The sequence below is a fragment of the Lepidothrix coronata genome, unplaced genomic scaffold, assembly GCF_001604755.1.
Source record: "Lepidothrix coronata isolate B3197 unplaced genomic scaffold, Lepidothrix_coronata-1.0 Scaffold3, whole genome shotgun sequence".
Taxonomy (NCBI): Eukaryota; Metazoa; Chordata; class Aves; order Passeriformes; family Pipridae; genus Lepidothrix; species Lepidothrix coronata.
This window is the reverse complement of record NW_016690183.1, coordinates 9,433,357-9,450,378: the sequence shown is the minus strand read 5'-3', so window position 1 is coordinate 9,450,378 and position 17,022 is coordinate 9,433,357. Positions and strand designations below refer to the sequence as shown.

General features: G+C 35.7%; 1 protein-coding gene and 1 long non-coding RNA gene across 3 annotated transcripts in view; one reads left to right on the top strand and one right to left on the bottom strand.

Annotated features, from left to right (window-relative positions):
- CNTNAP2 (contactin associated protein-like 2) overlaps positions 1–17,022 on the bottom strand; it is a 1,033,702-nt gene that overhangs the window by 235,781 nt on the left and 780,899 nt on the right. The window lies entirely within an intron of this gene.
- On the top strand, positions 4,934–16,722 carry LOC108500923. The gene is made up of 5 exons (XR_001876063.1): positions 4,934–5,016; positions 6,856–6,969; positions 11,139–11,225; positions 14,006–14,134; positions 16,550–16,722. It is a non-coding gene; the product is annotated as an uncharacterized LOC108500923 (long non-coding RNA).

The window sequence follows — 17,022 nt, the reverse complement described above, 5'->3', positions numbered from 1 at the left end:
CTGGTACACATCTAAAATACGTCATTACTGGTAAACCAAATTACAGCACTCTACTTACTAAGAAAACTTAAGTTTACTTGAATCAGAGCTTGTTTAACTGTGATCACACCACTGAAAACTTCAGCAAAAGGAGTATCCCTTTGGAACTGCACAGTGCATTGCCACAGAATGTGCTTTTGAACCCAAAAAGTAACCAAAGCCCAGGAAAGCCCCAGTCTCACAGCAAGACTGAGAAATGAAAAAGTTAGGTTTTCACATTTTCAAGCTTTACCCTTCTGCTTCTCTCCCTGATCCCGCTGCTGGGTGAGCGAGCAGACGGCTGAGTGGGGCTTGGTTGCTGGCTGGGGTGAAACCATAACACACAGGGAGTAAAGATTCCTATACAGTCTTTGTGAGCCTCAGACTAGAAAAATGAAAAAATTATCTGGGAGATACTGAAGCCATAAAGTGGTACATTGGGCTTGGGTTTGGTCCAATTTACCCTGGTTTATCAGTGGTGTTTTTCACTTGTTTTCACAATTTACTCTTGAATTGCATTGGCATTAGAATTCAGAACCCATGTGCAGAACTAAAGAAGGACACATTTCTCTCTTAATATGCCATTGAGCTGTTTACCACATCAAAGTAGATCTGATAACCTAAGAACTGAAAATGGAGCACTTTAAGAAACAATATACTGTATCTTTGGCCTTACATTCTGGACTAAATTCAGGTAAAATTCCTTATGAAAACCAGTAGGCATTCTGCCCTCAAGGGGACTGTTATGCAAGGCTTCAATTATCAAAGCAGTAAGAGCTAATTCTAAAGGGAAGCAATCACTCTGTAGAGAGAGTCAATAATTTAGTTATGGGAAATGTATATTACAGATGTAGATTAACACTCATTCACCATATTTGGAATGTGAAAGAATATTTTAAATATTAATTCAAAATTACAATCAAAACCTTAACAGTTAAAAAAATGACACTCCGGGACATAGGGTTGTGATTAAAAATTGTAGAATTACTCTCAGTGATTGACAGCAATGATTTTTGTCTCTCCTCCTGTTCAAAGGTTTTTGATGATGGAGTAACAGTGCTTAAGATCTGCTTATTTGCTGTGTATGTGCTATTCAAGTAATGTTTTTCTTAAGTGAGGATTTTACATATGCTTGAAGTATCAAATAAAAAAATAATATGGTACATAAAAGATAAGAACTGAGAAGAAGATAAATACAATTTTGGTAACCAGCAACAAAAAATATTTACTACATTAGAATTCCAAAGATATTAAAGATCAGAAAACTATCAAAAGTAATTGAGGAAAACTCACAGCTCAAAGAATTAGAAAAAGCCGAGAGAAGTAAGTCTGTACATTAAAATATATTAATTAAAAAAATTCTAATCCCATAAAATGTATTCAATCAAACAAATGGCACACTTTTCTGGAAACCTTATCTACTGCAAGAATATAATTTAGCAAAGTTTAACATTCCTGTAGGCTGTACTTCTGCTCCAATTTTCTTCTAAGATTGTGGGAGCCTCAGGCACTATAAAATAATAAAGAAATTACTAAATAGCAGAAATCGTGTAAGAACAAACTTCCTATATTTTATCACATTGTTACTAATATACAAAAAAATTTAATGTTACAGGCACACGTTTTATGTGTAAGTCTGGTAGAATGTTTCAGATTGATATTAAATTCAGTTGTCACTCATTCTATCCGAAGACAGAGTGATTCCCAGCTGTGCAATTACTAGGAAATTTTGCAGGCTCAAGACTCATCATACAGAATAACAAATATCTCCTTTCTGAATAATTAAGATAATCCTCAAAATATGTTTCAGAAGAAACCTCTTCACTCAAGAAGTTTTTCAGGGTAAACAGCAAAGGCACAACAGATATTAACTGCTGTCTCCCAACACTTGTTCCCACAGCTTCCTTCTTTGCCCTTGTGAAGAGCAGCTGTGGAAGAACAGCATGTCCCTGCTCACCAGATCCACTCCTACCATGCCTTTGATTGCCTCTGCTTAATTGCATGACTACAGTAAACTTCCATTGCTTTCTACTTTCTTCTAACACAAGCACAGAAACAGTAGACTGAGGAGCACTCATTTTTAGTATACCATAGAGAGCACTGCTTATGAAATCCTGCACAGTAACCCTTATGCAGGCCCACAGCCAGAAACAGAGATAATCAGTCACCCAGAAGTCAGCAACTGAAGAGGACTGAGTTTCTGAGGTATTGGTGATGGTATAATTTGATCAACATAATTTTTCTATGAGTGATGGTGTCTGAAAAAGAAAAATACTCCTATTTGACTTTCTTACTCTGTGTTGAATTTGCAAGGCTTAGTAACAAGAACAGAACCAATAACTCAACAACTTGGTAATTGTGAAACAACCACATAAACCACCGTATTTCATACCATAACATAACATATACAGCTACAACTTATCTGTGAGGCAATTCTCCATTCACATCAGCTGTTAACCAATTCCTGTCAAGCAGTACCTTGGAGTGGTGCCAGCTGGACATTTTTAATGTTTCAAATTTATTTAACACAGTAGCCAGCATTTGCAATTATGTGGGTTTTCTCAGTTTTTTGTTTGTTTGGTTGTTTTGGTTTTTTTTTTTACAGTCATAAGTCTGCACAATGCAACAGCATAGATTGAACTGGTACTTTTGTGTTGCATTCATCCAAATGGATATGGTAACTGCTTCTTCACAGAACAGTCTGACTTTAGATCTGATCTACAGACAGGAATATGAATAAACATCCCTATTTTGTTGAGGTTCCGTGATCTCATTTGAATGACCAATGCTTGCTGAATAAATTCCTTAATACTGCTTCAAGGTATAACTAAAGACAAAGACATTTCAATACAAGCCTGAATAAAACAAATATTTTAATTCAATCAGATGGACGAATTGGTTCATGGAAATACCACTTGCAATTCAATAATGACATTTTTAGGTTGCTATATTTTATAAAGAACATTTATAAAGCTGTTAAAAATTAGAAATCACATATGCAAAATGCATTTTTCATTCCTAACTCTAGTGCTGCAAGGATTTCCCTGCAGAATGAAAGTGCAAGCTTGGCATTGTAAAAGTCTGCAATGTTTTAAAGACAGAATTTAAGACTTTCAAATATGCATACACAAACTTTATTAAGAAAAAACTTGGTTGTGTACTGCCTATTTTGACCCTATTGTGATGACTTACATTTCATGAATGTAAAACTAGATCCAAGTATTTTTTTTTTCAAATACACAGATCTTACTCATCACTTGGCAAAGTTAAGACTTTTCCTAGAGCAACGGCTAGAGTCCACGTCAGCTTGCAACTACACGGATGTGTTAAGGTAAAAATGTACTACATAATGTGCAAACTGTAAATAATGTTACATTTATTTCTTGTTTTCTGTTTTCACACATTTCTGACATACTGTAATAGTGGAAGTGCACAAAAATAAATTTAACAAAGGTACAAATTCTGTATTGGACTCTATAAAAAATTAGCATAGCCTAATGATGACATCATCTATAATGAAAAAAAATAATTGTAATCCTGATCTGTGTCATTGCTTTTGCCTGGAAGACCATGCTTAGATACAAACTACTTCCCTCCAAAATTATGAATTAATATTAATAAAGTACATTTGAGTAATAGACAATGCACATTTATTAAATATTCCTATAGTAATTTCAATTTAGTGCTACAGTAAAAAACAGATTGGAGGAAAGGACTATCAGTACATAATATTCAAGTCACAAGAAGACCTTATAATCATTGACAATAGAGAGGTTATCCTAACTCTAAACCTACTTTCTGTTTAGCACAGGTTGACTGTTGACGTAACTTTAATGAACAGGGCCAGTGCTGTTGAAAGCAAAGCAAATTCAGAAAATGGAAGAAGAAATTCAAGTCCCTAATATTGTGTAATATGCTGCAGATTTCTCCATAAAAATGTTCATATATACTGATAATATTTCGTCATTCACTGCTTCTTATTTATCAAAATAAAAAGGTAATTTAGAAGATTTAGTATAATAGGGGACTGTACACTATATTCTGACAATGTCAAGTTCTGTATTCGTTAAATGAACTGTAGTAATCTTTGGGAAAAATCTTGGTAGCACTGAGAATTGCAGAGGTGAGTCAATTAATAGCCTTCTCTAAAGACTTGATTTAAATCAGTCCTCAGACAACATGTCAGATGATTGAGTAGAAATGAATGGAGGCTTAGGTAAACTGAATCTGCTGAGAGTGTATCGCAGAATATTAAAAGCATTTCCGCTGAAAGCCTTTGCTTTCAATATATGTTGACTGGCTACAATTTGACTTAATCAACTTTGGCTTTTGGTTGGCAAGACCTGTACTGTTCTATTATCTAGCATGTCGACAGAGTCCCCCTTTCTATCCTTTTTAAAGATGGGTACAATGTTTTTCTTTTTCCAGTCATCTGGGACTTCACTGACTGCCATGACTTCTCAAATATCATGGAGAGTGGCTTGGCAACTACATCAGCAAATTCCCTCAGGATGCTGGGATGCATCACATCAGATCCAATAGAGTTATGTACATTCAGGTTCCTCAGGTGGTTATGAACCTGAGAAACCAGATCAATAATTGTTGGGATGAAACCAGCTCAGGAGTGTGTGTGTGTGCGTGTGTATGCAGGTGGAAGGGAAGGGATGGGTCAAACCTCACGGAGGTGAAGTGGCATTGTAGCCCTCATGACAGGCCTCTGAAGCCTACATGGGGAAGCCTCGGAACACCTGTCCGTCACAAACAGCCTGGGAAAACTATAACACACCTGCTGGAGCGCCTAAGCCAGGCTCAGATTGGCAGGGACAGTGAGGGCACTGCCTCCATCCTAGCCTAGAACCGCAGAGTGGCCAGTGGGCCAGAGGCACTGCCTGGGGGGGAGTTGCCATAGGGACCAGAGCAGATAAAACCAAGGGCATATGTTTGCCACGTCACAGTCCTGCCATGTGGATGTGTGAGAGCTTCCACAAAGTTCCAATGGTAGCTATATAATTTGTCTCTCCCTCTTTCTCCTTCTCTCTTTCTTTGCTCCCTTCTTGGTGCTTTGGGTGGCTTGGAGCTGGTGAGGTTGGATTTTAACTTAAGTATTGTGGATTAGCATGTGCTGGGTTGATATCGTGGTGGAATGTTTTGTCTAGCTTGTGTAGTGCTCTTTTGAACTTTTGCCAGGTTCCCTTATTTTCTTCCCTATATTATCAATAAAAATACCTCTTGAGAACAAGTCTGTGGCTTATTCTCTTGACACTATCTCGAGGTATTGAAGAACCATATATATATATATTTTAAAGTAAAACTCCTGACTGAGCCCATGAGCTTGCAGCTCCGGGGCCAGAGTGTTACAGATAAGCACTCTGCTTCTCCATTTCCTGTCCTGCTGTCCATCTACTAGAGAGGTGTGGGAAGAGAAGATGACACTGAAGACTGAGGCAAGGAAGTTGTTGAATACCTTGGCCTTCTCCTCATCATGTTTATTGCTTTTCCAGAGTTGTTTATTGGGGTAGTGGGAGAAGGGAGGGGGAAGATACACCTTCTTTGACTTTCATTTTCTGATTAACATACCTGTAGAAGCCCTTCCTTTTAGTCTTTGCATCCCTTGTCAAGTTCAGTTCCATTTTTGCCTTGCCTTTCCTCACGCTGTCCCTTACTTCCCTACACATGGTTGTGTTCACTGGTTCCTATCAAGGAGAATCACAAATTCTTCAAAGTGCCAATGCTGGCTATCCTAACTGGTTCAGGGAATTATGCTCTTGAAAAGCGTTTTAGCTACAGGTGCAACTCCTTCTGACAATTTCTGGGTACAGTTTTGACACAGAATGCCACATTTCCTATCACTGAAGATTCAAGTGGCGCTCTACAATCTGAGTACATTTTACCAAGTACAATCTGAGTACATTTTACCAAGTACATTTTACCAAGACTTTAGTATCCTCTGAGATGAAAATTTGTAGATTAACCTACAAGCAGAATGTAAATATTTTCACTCTCTCACACTCCAAACTGTGCTGGCATTTCTAAGGAGTGAGCTGTCCCCCATACATTCTGCTGGAAGAACGGAACACTACAATGCTACTATAATCAGTTTCCATCACACTTCATTGCCAGTTTCAAGACACAGAGTTATCTCAATGGTAAAAACCATGGTTATAGGTTACTTCTATGCACTCTAAGTTCAGGACACCTGTAGTGTCTACATAAATCCAGCCTACTCCACCACATATTATTTATTCCTACGAAGAGAAAGAAGATACCTACTTTGTCCTCATACTCTTGTAAAAATGTTTTTCATTATTTAATTTATTATTATTCTTTAGATAGGCTTCTCAAAGATCTTGTATCAAAAATGCAGATCAAAGATCTTGAACGTTATCAAAATCGATCAGTAATTTATTTCATTCTGCATATAAAACTGAGTCCTTTGGAGACACCAACAGAAAACTGCCATAATTTATGCATGCAGAAGAATGAGAAGTGGGGAAAGAACTGTTCTATGGAAATTCATGTATAACAGTCAAGATACAGTAATTATCTTTGGTTTGCAGAGAAAATTTGGTTCTGTGCATAACTTTTACCTTTTACATATTCATTAAGCTGCTTGTATTAAATGTTGTTTTAAAATGAGTCCAGGCTAATTTTGCTGATAAAAAAATTATTACTGGCTCTCATTATTGTTTAATGTTGTTGGCTAATCACTCATTATTTAGAATGAAAATGCTACTACTAATATTCTGTTAATAGCCAGCATTCTTGACTAGGCTTTTGGGAAGAAATCTGTTTATGTATGTACTTGCTTAGTCTTTTCCCCCTTTTAAATATTTTCAGCTAGAGAAGTTTATGCTTATGTGGTGTGCACCATGGTAATACTGGAAGTCTCCTGTATCTACATGCACTGTACGGACTGCGTGTGAACAGTTTGTCAGTACAGATTCCTCACAGGTAAATGACAAGAAGCTTTTTCCCAGAAACAAAATCCATTATAGTGGACCCAAGAAGTGAAACAGCTTCTTGTATTTGGTTGAGTGGTTCAGCTCATTTTTATGCCAGCTCCTGCAAGCTGAAATCTGGTACAGGTCTACCTCAGAGAAAGCTGACTAAAGGGAAATCAGCACTGCCTTCCATCTGCGAGTCAAAATTATTCTGAAAATGGACTGTGGAATTAGGTGAGGAAATAGGCAAAATGGCCCACTCAATTTTTCTAACCACTATTTTTCAGCTGGTTTCTTATGCTCTTATGGAAAATTAAGTGACATCATGTTTGGACCAGCAAATAGGATTTTGAAGGACCATTCACATCGTCTTTTGTCATGTGTAATGGATTTAACATTTCTCCTGTAAACATCATTGACTTATTTCTGTGTAATAGGCATCTATAAGATTATTTTTCAATGGAAAAATAAATCAAATATTACACCACTCTTAAACACAACATATATGTACAACAGTTGGTTGTTTAAAATTTAACTTCATGTACTTTTTAGAGTGGAGTGTTAACATATTGGATATGAAAGAGCAATAATAACATTACCTTCTGAGAAGAATGTAAAAATAATTTGGCGTTTTGAGAAAATATAGTTACGTGCACAGTCGGTGAATACAAAACAATCTGGACCTTATACAGATAATGGTCTATCTTATTTTTGTTTTGATCTGTTTTATAATTAAATGTTTGTTTTCCACGAGTTCAAAATAACCATGGGCATCTTTGGAGAGTCAAAACCTATTATTATTAACTAGTAAAAGTATTAACATGTTATTCACATAAATGTTTTTTGAAAAGGGATTTCTATATAACTAATCCATGTCTAATCTTTTTGCAGCCTTTATTACTACAATGAGGACTATCTTCCTCTCTCGTATTTTAGAAACAATCTGATAGCAAAGAGGTTGTACACACACAAGAAAAATTATTTTGCTTAAGGTATTACAGAAATTTTAATAGATCCACAGCAACGATTTGGCCAATATAATTATTTTCGGGCTTGAAGCAAACTTCAGTTCCAAATACTAACAAACTCCAGGTGAATGGAGGTTCAGACTCATGCTTTAACAAGAAAAAAACCCTCAATCCATCCAAAAAATGGAAAGTTCAGTTTTATTATCACATTGAGACTTGCTTTCTTGAATGTGTATGTTAGCTTACATAAGTAAACTGCAAAATTTTGCCAGTGGCCGCACATTTCCTAGACAGAATTAAGTAGCTAATAATACAGTAGATTTCTTCCTTCAGCTCCTTAACCTTTACAAGGTTGTTGAATTTTGAATTCAACAAGACTTGCCAACGAATAGGGTAACCTATTTTTTAACTGTGAACTCTTTTGGACTTTAATTATTCCACAGAAACTTGACTGGGATCAGCAGAAAATGTACTAACTTTTATACTGTACTTAATTTTTCAAGCAGATGTGTAATGCAATCAAGTTTCTCCTGTTAGACATTTTGTCTATGTTCACCTGTGCTCATCTGAATAAATATATATTAGATATTAAAATAATTAAATAAATTAATAATGACATTACTGTATGATATATAAGTGTGTATGTCTTTTTAGAGTGGAGTGTTAACATATTACGTATGAAATAGCAATAATGCAGATATCTTCTGTGAAGAATACATTTAAAATTAATTTGTAGTTTTAAGAAAATAGTTACATGCACAGCTGGTGAATGCAAAAGCATTCCGATCATATAAAGATAGTGGTTTAATTATATAATGATATAATATAGTATATAAGTATAAAGTATAATTATATAATAATTATATTAATTTCTAATTAATTGAAACAGGCATGAAAATTAATTATTTTCCTTTTTAAGTAAGAGCTCAGTGCTAAGCTCCTAAGTATAGGTTTAGAAAAACAAACGACATCATAGTGTTTTAAAAACTGAGAAATAATCAAGTTTGCACTTCCTTACTACCAGCGCTTTGTAGTATTTCACTTGCATGCTGATTCAGAAATGAAGATCCTGCAAAACTTAGGGATGGTTAGGATGACAGTATTTGCCTGGAAGTCATCTTTTTAAACAATAGTCTAGAGAGTGCTTCTGTAACACAAAAATAAACACAAGCACTTTGAAAACTCACCATAAATTATGTATGTGTCTCAGATAGGTGTTAAGCAGTCAACCAATTCATTTAATTGAAAAAAAACCAAAACCTAGTGAATGCCATTTAAAAAGTTAATCTAAAAATATTAACTTTATGAATATATTTATTAATATATTTAATTATATTCATAAATTAATATAAAAATAAGTGATGTTAACGGGAGTAAATATGCTCATAGTACAGCAGCTGAGGCTAATTTTCCTCAACATCTCTCTCTACTGACAGATCTCTTTGGTTTTTGATACTAGCTCAGGTTTTCAAGATTAGAAAGGTAACTTTCTAAAATTGGCATTTTGGTCCCCAGAAAACCTTAACTGTTGTTCCTGATTTTCTATGTGCTTTGCTTCTCATGAATTATCCACAATTGCTCCTGCTCCTTGGTCTATCTTTAAAAATATGCTACCATAAATCACTACTTAGCCATGTAATGAACAGCCATCTCTGAACTTCTGTAAATCACATACAGGATAAGCTAAAAAACACAATTTGGTCAAAAAGTCACTCCAGATTAAAAACATTTTTTTTCCTTCTGCAATGGTAAATTATTCAGATTTGGTTTTATGTTTAAAGATTCAGAATAGAAGAGAAATTTTTCAGCATAAATTTTATCTCCTAAGTTGACAGAATATGAACTCACAGTAGCACCAAAAACAGATTTAAGTATTAATTTTGCTAGCAAAATGGACTGTGCTTCATAAATGTAACATCACTTGGCCCTATAAATTCACAAATCTGTGTGACACCTCTCAGTTGTAAGAATCCACTACTTAATGACATATAATGAACATATTGGTGTTCAACATAGAAGGTCTTGCTACAGTTACAGAGTCTCTGAAAACATAAAAAACTGACTTATTTATTTTCAGCCAAACCACTGTATCTTCACACCACTCAAGCCTTTTGGGAACCATCTGTGACTCCCTTCCTACTAAATCATGTTCCTAAATTGTCTGGGAAAACGTGAGCTAGCTCAGGCTTAAGACATACCAGAGACTTTCCATGTTGTGTAACTGTGTAGGCAATAGTGCTCCAGATACTCAAGAGGCATGTTGGATCTGTGAGCAGAGATTCAACTCTTTTCTTACTGCATAGGTCTTTCAGCCACACACTGTGAGTTAGTTCATGCTGACAGTTAGTATTGTTACAATAGTGGAATCTTCTGAATGACCAGTTCCTAGATTTCATTTTATTAATTAAAATACCTTACACGTTACTACCAATAATATAAACATTAGTGAGTATAGGTATGGGTATTAGTTGGCCTCACCAAGGGCAAGATTATTTACAAGGGCATGTAGTGACAGGTCAAGGGAGAATGGGTTTAAATTGAAAGAGAGCAGATTTAGACTAGGTATTAGGAAAAAATTCTTTTTTCTGAGGGTGATGGGTCACTGTAACACGTTGCCCAGGGAAGCTGTGGATGCCCCATCCCTGGAGGTGTTTCAGGCCAGGTTAGATGGGGCTCTGAGCAACCTGGCCTAGTTGAAAGTGTCCCTGCCCGTGGCAGGGGAGTGGACTAGAGGAACTTCAAGGTCCCATTCCAACTCAAACCATTAAATGATTCTATAATTCGATAATATAACAGTTGTTTGTACAAAAAAATTATTTTCTTAATACCATCTCCATCTGGCCTAAACAATGTGACTTTTGGGGTGGAGGATTTGGAACTTGTTAATGAAATTTACATTGTTCTCAACTCAAGATTGGATTGCTGCAATAAAATTGACAGGAATAAAATCTTCAATTAGTTTCTAAACTGAAGCCAATGTTCAGTGCAACACCCATTTACTAATTAGCATTTCATAATGTGCAGTGCTTGAAGATTTATGCTGACTTGAGCTGAGGGTAATTAAAATATAAGTACATAGGGCAACAATAGTAAACCAGTTGTTTATGCACTTAAGTCAGCATATTGTATTTTCCTCTAATTGATTCAATTAATCTTCAGCATTGCTTTTTCTTCTAATGTTGAGTTGGGAAAACTCATCTTTTCCCTACAGCAGAACAGCTCATCTCCGGCTCAACCTCCCCTCAAACACTAGATGAAAGTCAAAACTAAGTGGAAGCACTGCATTAGGAAGCAGGAGGTAAATAGCTCATCAGTCACAAATGTGTGCCTTGAGTGCATGAACCTCAGTAATGTGTGTTTGGGAAATATGACACAAAAAAGGTTTGTCCTGACAGTCACTAAGCATGAAGTTGTTTGAGAGTTACCTATGTGAACATAGTCCCTGCACTGGCTTTACATTTACATTGATGTGTTAAAGGCAGTGTTATCTGTTGACTCGGTATGTAGAAAATTACCCAGTAGCCTGAAGCCTCAACTCACAATTCTTTGTTGGGAGGCGAGAGAGTGTGTGTGTGCAGACTCTGAGAATTCTAGATCCATAGAACATAGAAGCAATCCTTGTAGTGAGCAGCTGAAGATAGAATATGTTGTTACAATACAATTGTTAAAAAAGATCAGTTGCAAAAGAGAAGACTTCAGGAAAATCTATTATAAACTGGTTGTGATATTATATAAGGGCAGGAATTCAACTTGGGTTCCATAAAGGCCTAGAACCCTACCTCAAGCATCCAGAAATTATGGCAAGAAATTGATTAATTTTAGGAAAATTAGGATTGCTCCTGGGTGTACAGTAACATGGACTAGTCCCTTACCTAATTGTTGGGATGCAGTAAGGCTACTACCAGGGTATAGCTTTCTGCTTCACTTAATTCAAAAGGCATTAAGTGTGTGCTATAGAATGGTTTCATGATGTTAACCAGCATGTAGGAACTTCACTTTGAAAGTACATGTGTGATCAGTACTATACTTGTACAGATGCATCTGATGTCTTAGGCAGTTGTCCTTTCAACTGAAATGAGAGTAATGATGCTTTTGAAGTACATCAGGTCAACTAACATGAAAGCTACCTAATGAGGAACATACAATGTGCCTTCATTAAAAGCACAACTTTGCTGGTACAGTGTCACTAGATGAATGCAGTTTTGAGAAGAATCTCCATGGGACAGTTGTACAACCCTACTTCATACCATGCAAGCAATTTAGGACCAGATACATCAGCAACGCACTCCAGCTGTTTTGCAATATTTCCCGCAGCACAAAGAGGCCATAAAACCAATTTAACTAGTCTGTTAAGTCAGGTTCATGGCTGCTTTGTGCCAACATGCTAGCACAAAGCTGCCGAATTGTACAGGTGAACTTGTCCTGCATTCTGTCTTCAAAATGATAGAAAACCTTAAATAGTCTCACCTGAAGTGGTATATTATCACATATGCCAACATAACAGCCCACCTGGAAATCTTGTTGCAAAGTGGAAACACAAATAAAAGGAAATTACTCATTCAGTAAAAAGAATGAAAATACCTTAAAAAAGTGGGGTTCATTCTCTGTTTCAAGTTAAGCTACCATTGATGTTCAACAAGAGAGAGAACACTCCCACCTGCCACAAAGGCATGTAGAGCCAGTAGCAGTTAAGACAGGCTTTCTCCATTCCACCAGGAAGCATTTACTGAAGCTATTAGAATTCAAGAGGGCTCTACTGGGCACTGAGTTTTATTCCCACTCATTTAAAAAGTATACAGCAGGCTGTCTTGAAAACACAGGTACTTCAACACTGTCAGAGATATTTCCTGAAGTCTACTTTTTTCCCAAAAGAATATGAAAAATACTGTTTCATTGACCAAGAAAACTTTATGCCTCTACTATTACAATATATGGAGGCCTGTATTGCAACTGCAACAATAAGCCACTAAAATAATAATTTCTTCAACTGTTTCTAGAAAAAAGTATAATAATAATGTCAGATAACTGCAAATATTCTTTTACATTGATGTAATTCAATCTCTTTCCCTTAACATCCACCTAGGCTAAAATGGTCTATTTTTTAGAAGTTAATTATACTGTTTCCAATCCCTTCAAAGCTACTGACAAAAGTAGTGTGTTTACTGGGGTCTTATAGATTTGCTGAAAGCTTAGCACTTCTCACAAGATGGATTTAAAGATACACACTTACAAACAATTCTTTAGTATGCAGTAGCTTTCAGGAGAAAATAGTTGTATATATCTATATAACTATAAACCTGCATTCCACCAAACAAATACTGTTCTTAGTTACACTCATATGATTTCCAAGCCAAAAAAGCTTAGAGATTTCTCATGGATTTGACTTTTTATATTCCACTTTTTTCCTGACTCCCCTCCCACTTATCCTAAGTAAATGACCTGTTAGTAGAGAGGTAACATCTGCTGTTTTTCCTAGTTGCCTAGATCTCATGGGGAACTGCAGTCAGTAGCAGTACTGTAGCAACATTAGTCTACCTCCATATGTGTAGGTAAATCTAGCTCCAGAGAAATGACAGAAAGAAAAGCCGTCCTTCATCTTTAAAATAATGAGACTGGTCACACATGATGCTAGATTTAGGTAAACCACAAATTTTAGTCTCTGACTTGGATGATACAAACTTTCATATTGAAATAAATACATACAGTGACATTTCAAATGCCATGTGTTGAAAGAATGTGGCTGGTTTCTGTATTTTATATAATTGATATTTTATATAGTCAATATTTCATGGAAAATATATGCTCATGAGTAACTGTTACTAAGCTCCTTGTGGTGTTATCAGGAAACTACAAGCCTTTTGATGGTACAACATAAAATTAAACTGCCTTCATATCTCATCTTTCTAATATTTTTCTGTCTAATTGGCAGAGATACAGGGAACACACAGCTTGACTTGGAAACTAAAACGCCCACTAATTAATTCAGTTTGTAGTGCAGAAAATACTATTTTGTGACAGTGTTTCAAAGCTTAAAGATTTTATTTACTGTGAATCCTAAGTAAAATGTACTTTTCCCAGGAATAAGACCTCAGCTGGATACACTGCCTCAGAGCTCAAGTTTCATAAACGTCGACAACCATAGGAGAACATAACCTATATAGAAAGTTGGCCAGCCACAGGCAAAAGGTCTGTGGTCTCTACGTGAATGTGAGTACAGACATCTAAACTGGATCTCATTTTCAGTTACAAAAAATGGGTACATAAAATTAATTTTTCACCATGCTGAAATTAAAACCATGGTTATTTTATATTAATGAGGTGAAGATGCCTGTCCTCTATGTTATATTTAACCCACCTATTTATTGACTGAGTAAACTTATGGTGCTTATGAAGCTGAAAGGCTGCAAGACATGCAACAACTGTATATTCCATTCACTAGTGCTGTGTGAGAAACTGGGAAAAAATCTGCTAGGACCCTTAAATCTAAATATTTATCTCATCAGTCGGATAAGTTTTTCAACAAAGTCACACAGTCTTAGATAAGGGAAGCCTTTGGGTACCTATGCTTACAAATGTACAAATCCAAAGAGAATCAACCCCCCTAAACTTCACAGAGACAATCAACACTCTTCCAATGGTGCAATGATTAAAACTCTCCTCTAGTGACCAGTTTTGAAATACAAAAAATTACAAAGTGGCAGAAATTGAAGTATTAGGTTATTCTCAACTCTTTTGCCAAACGAAACTCTCTCTCTCCCCCTTGCTCTCTCAATCACACACACACATTTTCATATTATATATACCCTCCTGGTTCTTACTTTTATATATTGTTTTAATTCCATCTCATTTAGATTCTCCCTAAACTGACCTAAACCAGTTTCACAACAGGATAAATTTGCATTATTACTTGATTAATAGATATCTAATTCCCTCTTGCTTCCTCTACAGTTTAAAAACCTTAACTTCCCATTTCTCTGCTTCCCATGATACTTCAAAACCCAAAGGTTATCCTTCTTAACATTTGTTTTATGTATGTTTCTATAATTTATATGATTTATATTGTTATGAATATTTTATTTAAGAGATGAGACACACATTTTTTAATGTGTGGTGGTTAAATGAAGAACGTTTTGGAATTATGTTTAGGGTTTTGTATCTCAAGACACAAGTGCATAAAGGGCAGTTATCCCTATCTTTTAAATAAAATCAGGAATGACAAAATATAAACTTGGCAAATTACGCACACTTAACCTTGAGGTGAAAAAATTCATTGCAAAGCCTTTATGCAGTAACCTTTCAAGAACTGTACTAACTTTGAGTTTCTTCAGTATTTAAAATGGATGCTTCATCATGATGGAATGATAGAACCATTTTAGTCAGCCATTAAATATGTAGTCATCCAGGCTTTATTTTATATCTCAAGATGTTTCCTAGTTCTAAGTTGAACGAAGCCTTTTGAAATATTTTAAAATACAAGATGTTTTATCAAAAAAAAAAAATCCCCAGTTTTCTAAAACACAAAGATAAAAATTTTCCATTTGACTAAAGGATAAGAACTGTGACAGCTTTAAGTATTGGTAAGTAAATGAGTCTACTGGTAAAAGAAATGCCTGGTCCTCAAGGCTAAAGGCCTAGACTTAAAATGTGGTTATACTGCCTGCGTTCTCTTGTTTGAATTACTTGGCCCAGACTTTTATAAATAATTATATATGTCACTCCTTTACAGTCACTTCTGGGTATCGAACCAATGAGAATAAGGCCACTAAATACTTTTGACAATCTAGGCCCTAGATTTCTCTGCCCCAGTTTCTCCAATTGTAAGAATGTACATTAGCTACTTATGGTGGAATGCTTTGTTGCTGCAACAAATGGTAGTCAAATAAATATGTAACACATGTAGGAGACAAGAATTTTGAAAAACCTATAGAAGGATAAATGGAAATAAAATATATTTTTGTTATTAAATTGAGACTGATTTAAAGATGTAGAAATCACAATACTGAAATCAAGAGACCTGCCAAAGGAAAGACAAAACTATTGAGCCTTTTGCCTTACTACAGAATTTTATTATGTCAGGCAAGCTGTGAAGAATCAAGTAAGCCATCACAAGGCTGACCATGATCACAAGCCTGAGGTAGATAAAGAACATTTTACACTAGGTGAGCTGAATTACGACAAAACTCTCGTCCAAGTTCAGATTGACTGATGTAGCCTATCCTCATCTCTAATGAACACAAAATTCTGGTCGGTGTTAAATTATCTGGCTTAATGTTACAGATGTGTTTTAGGATGACACCTTTTTGTACTGAAGATAAGGTCAAGAGATTGTCAGTCTTCTAAAACATAAAGATAAAACTTTCCATTTGACTGAAGGATAACAACTGTTACTCAACTTTAAGTATGAGTAAGTGAATGAGAAGTCTACTGAAGGAAAAGAGGGTTAATTAATCTGTAGATTGGTATTTCAGCTACAAGGAATTACTTCCCTGAAGTTCTTTTCCTGATAAAACAAGTGAAAACAGGATTGGAGACAGTGAATGAATATAGCTTTGTAGAGGGATAAAGAGTTAGTCTGAATTTCTTTTTAGCCATGGATTGATTTTAAGCTTTTTGTGCTTTCAGCCTAATCCTCCAAGAATGTAATAAATTGTTACCTGAGGTCACCATGAAGGTGAAAGTAGCAGTTGAGTCCGCAGGATTATCAACCCTCTGCTGTTAGATTCCCCTTTTTATATTCTCAAATATAATTCACAACTTCTTTTAAACTGACATTAAGGAGTGTAAAAATGGATTATAACACTCTGTGGCCATCAATATAAAGAAATAAAAATAAAGGTCAATATATCAGCGGAAAAAGTACGGTAAGTATTCTGTTTGCTCAGTTGATAACAACTACTAACCTAGTCTATCCCAGTATGCATGGCTTTATAAGTGGTAGAAATCTGCTTGCTAAACACACAGGAATTACAGAATTTCCAAACTAGTTACCTCATAATTGCTTGACTAAGCTTATCTCCTTCTATGGCAAAGTGACCTGCTTAGTGAATGAGGAAAAAGCTGTGGATGTTGTCTACCTGGAACTTAGTAAAGCTTTT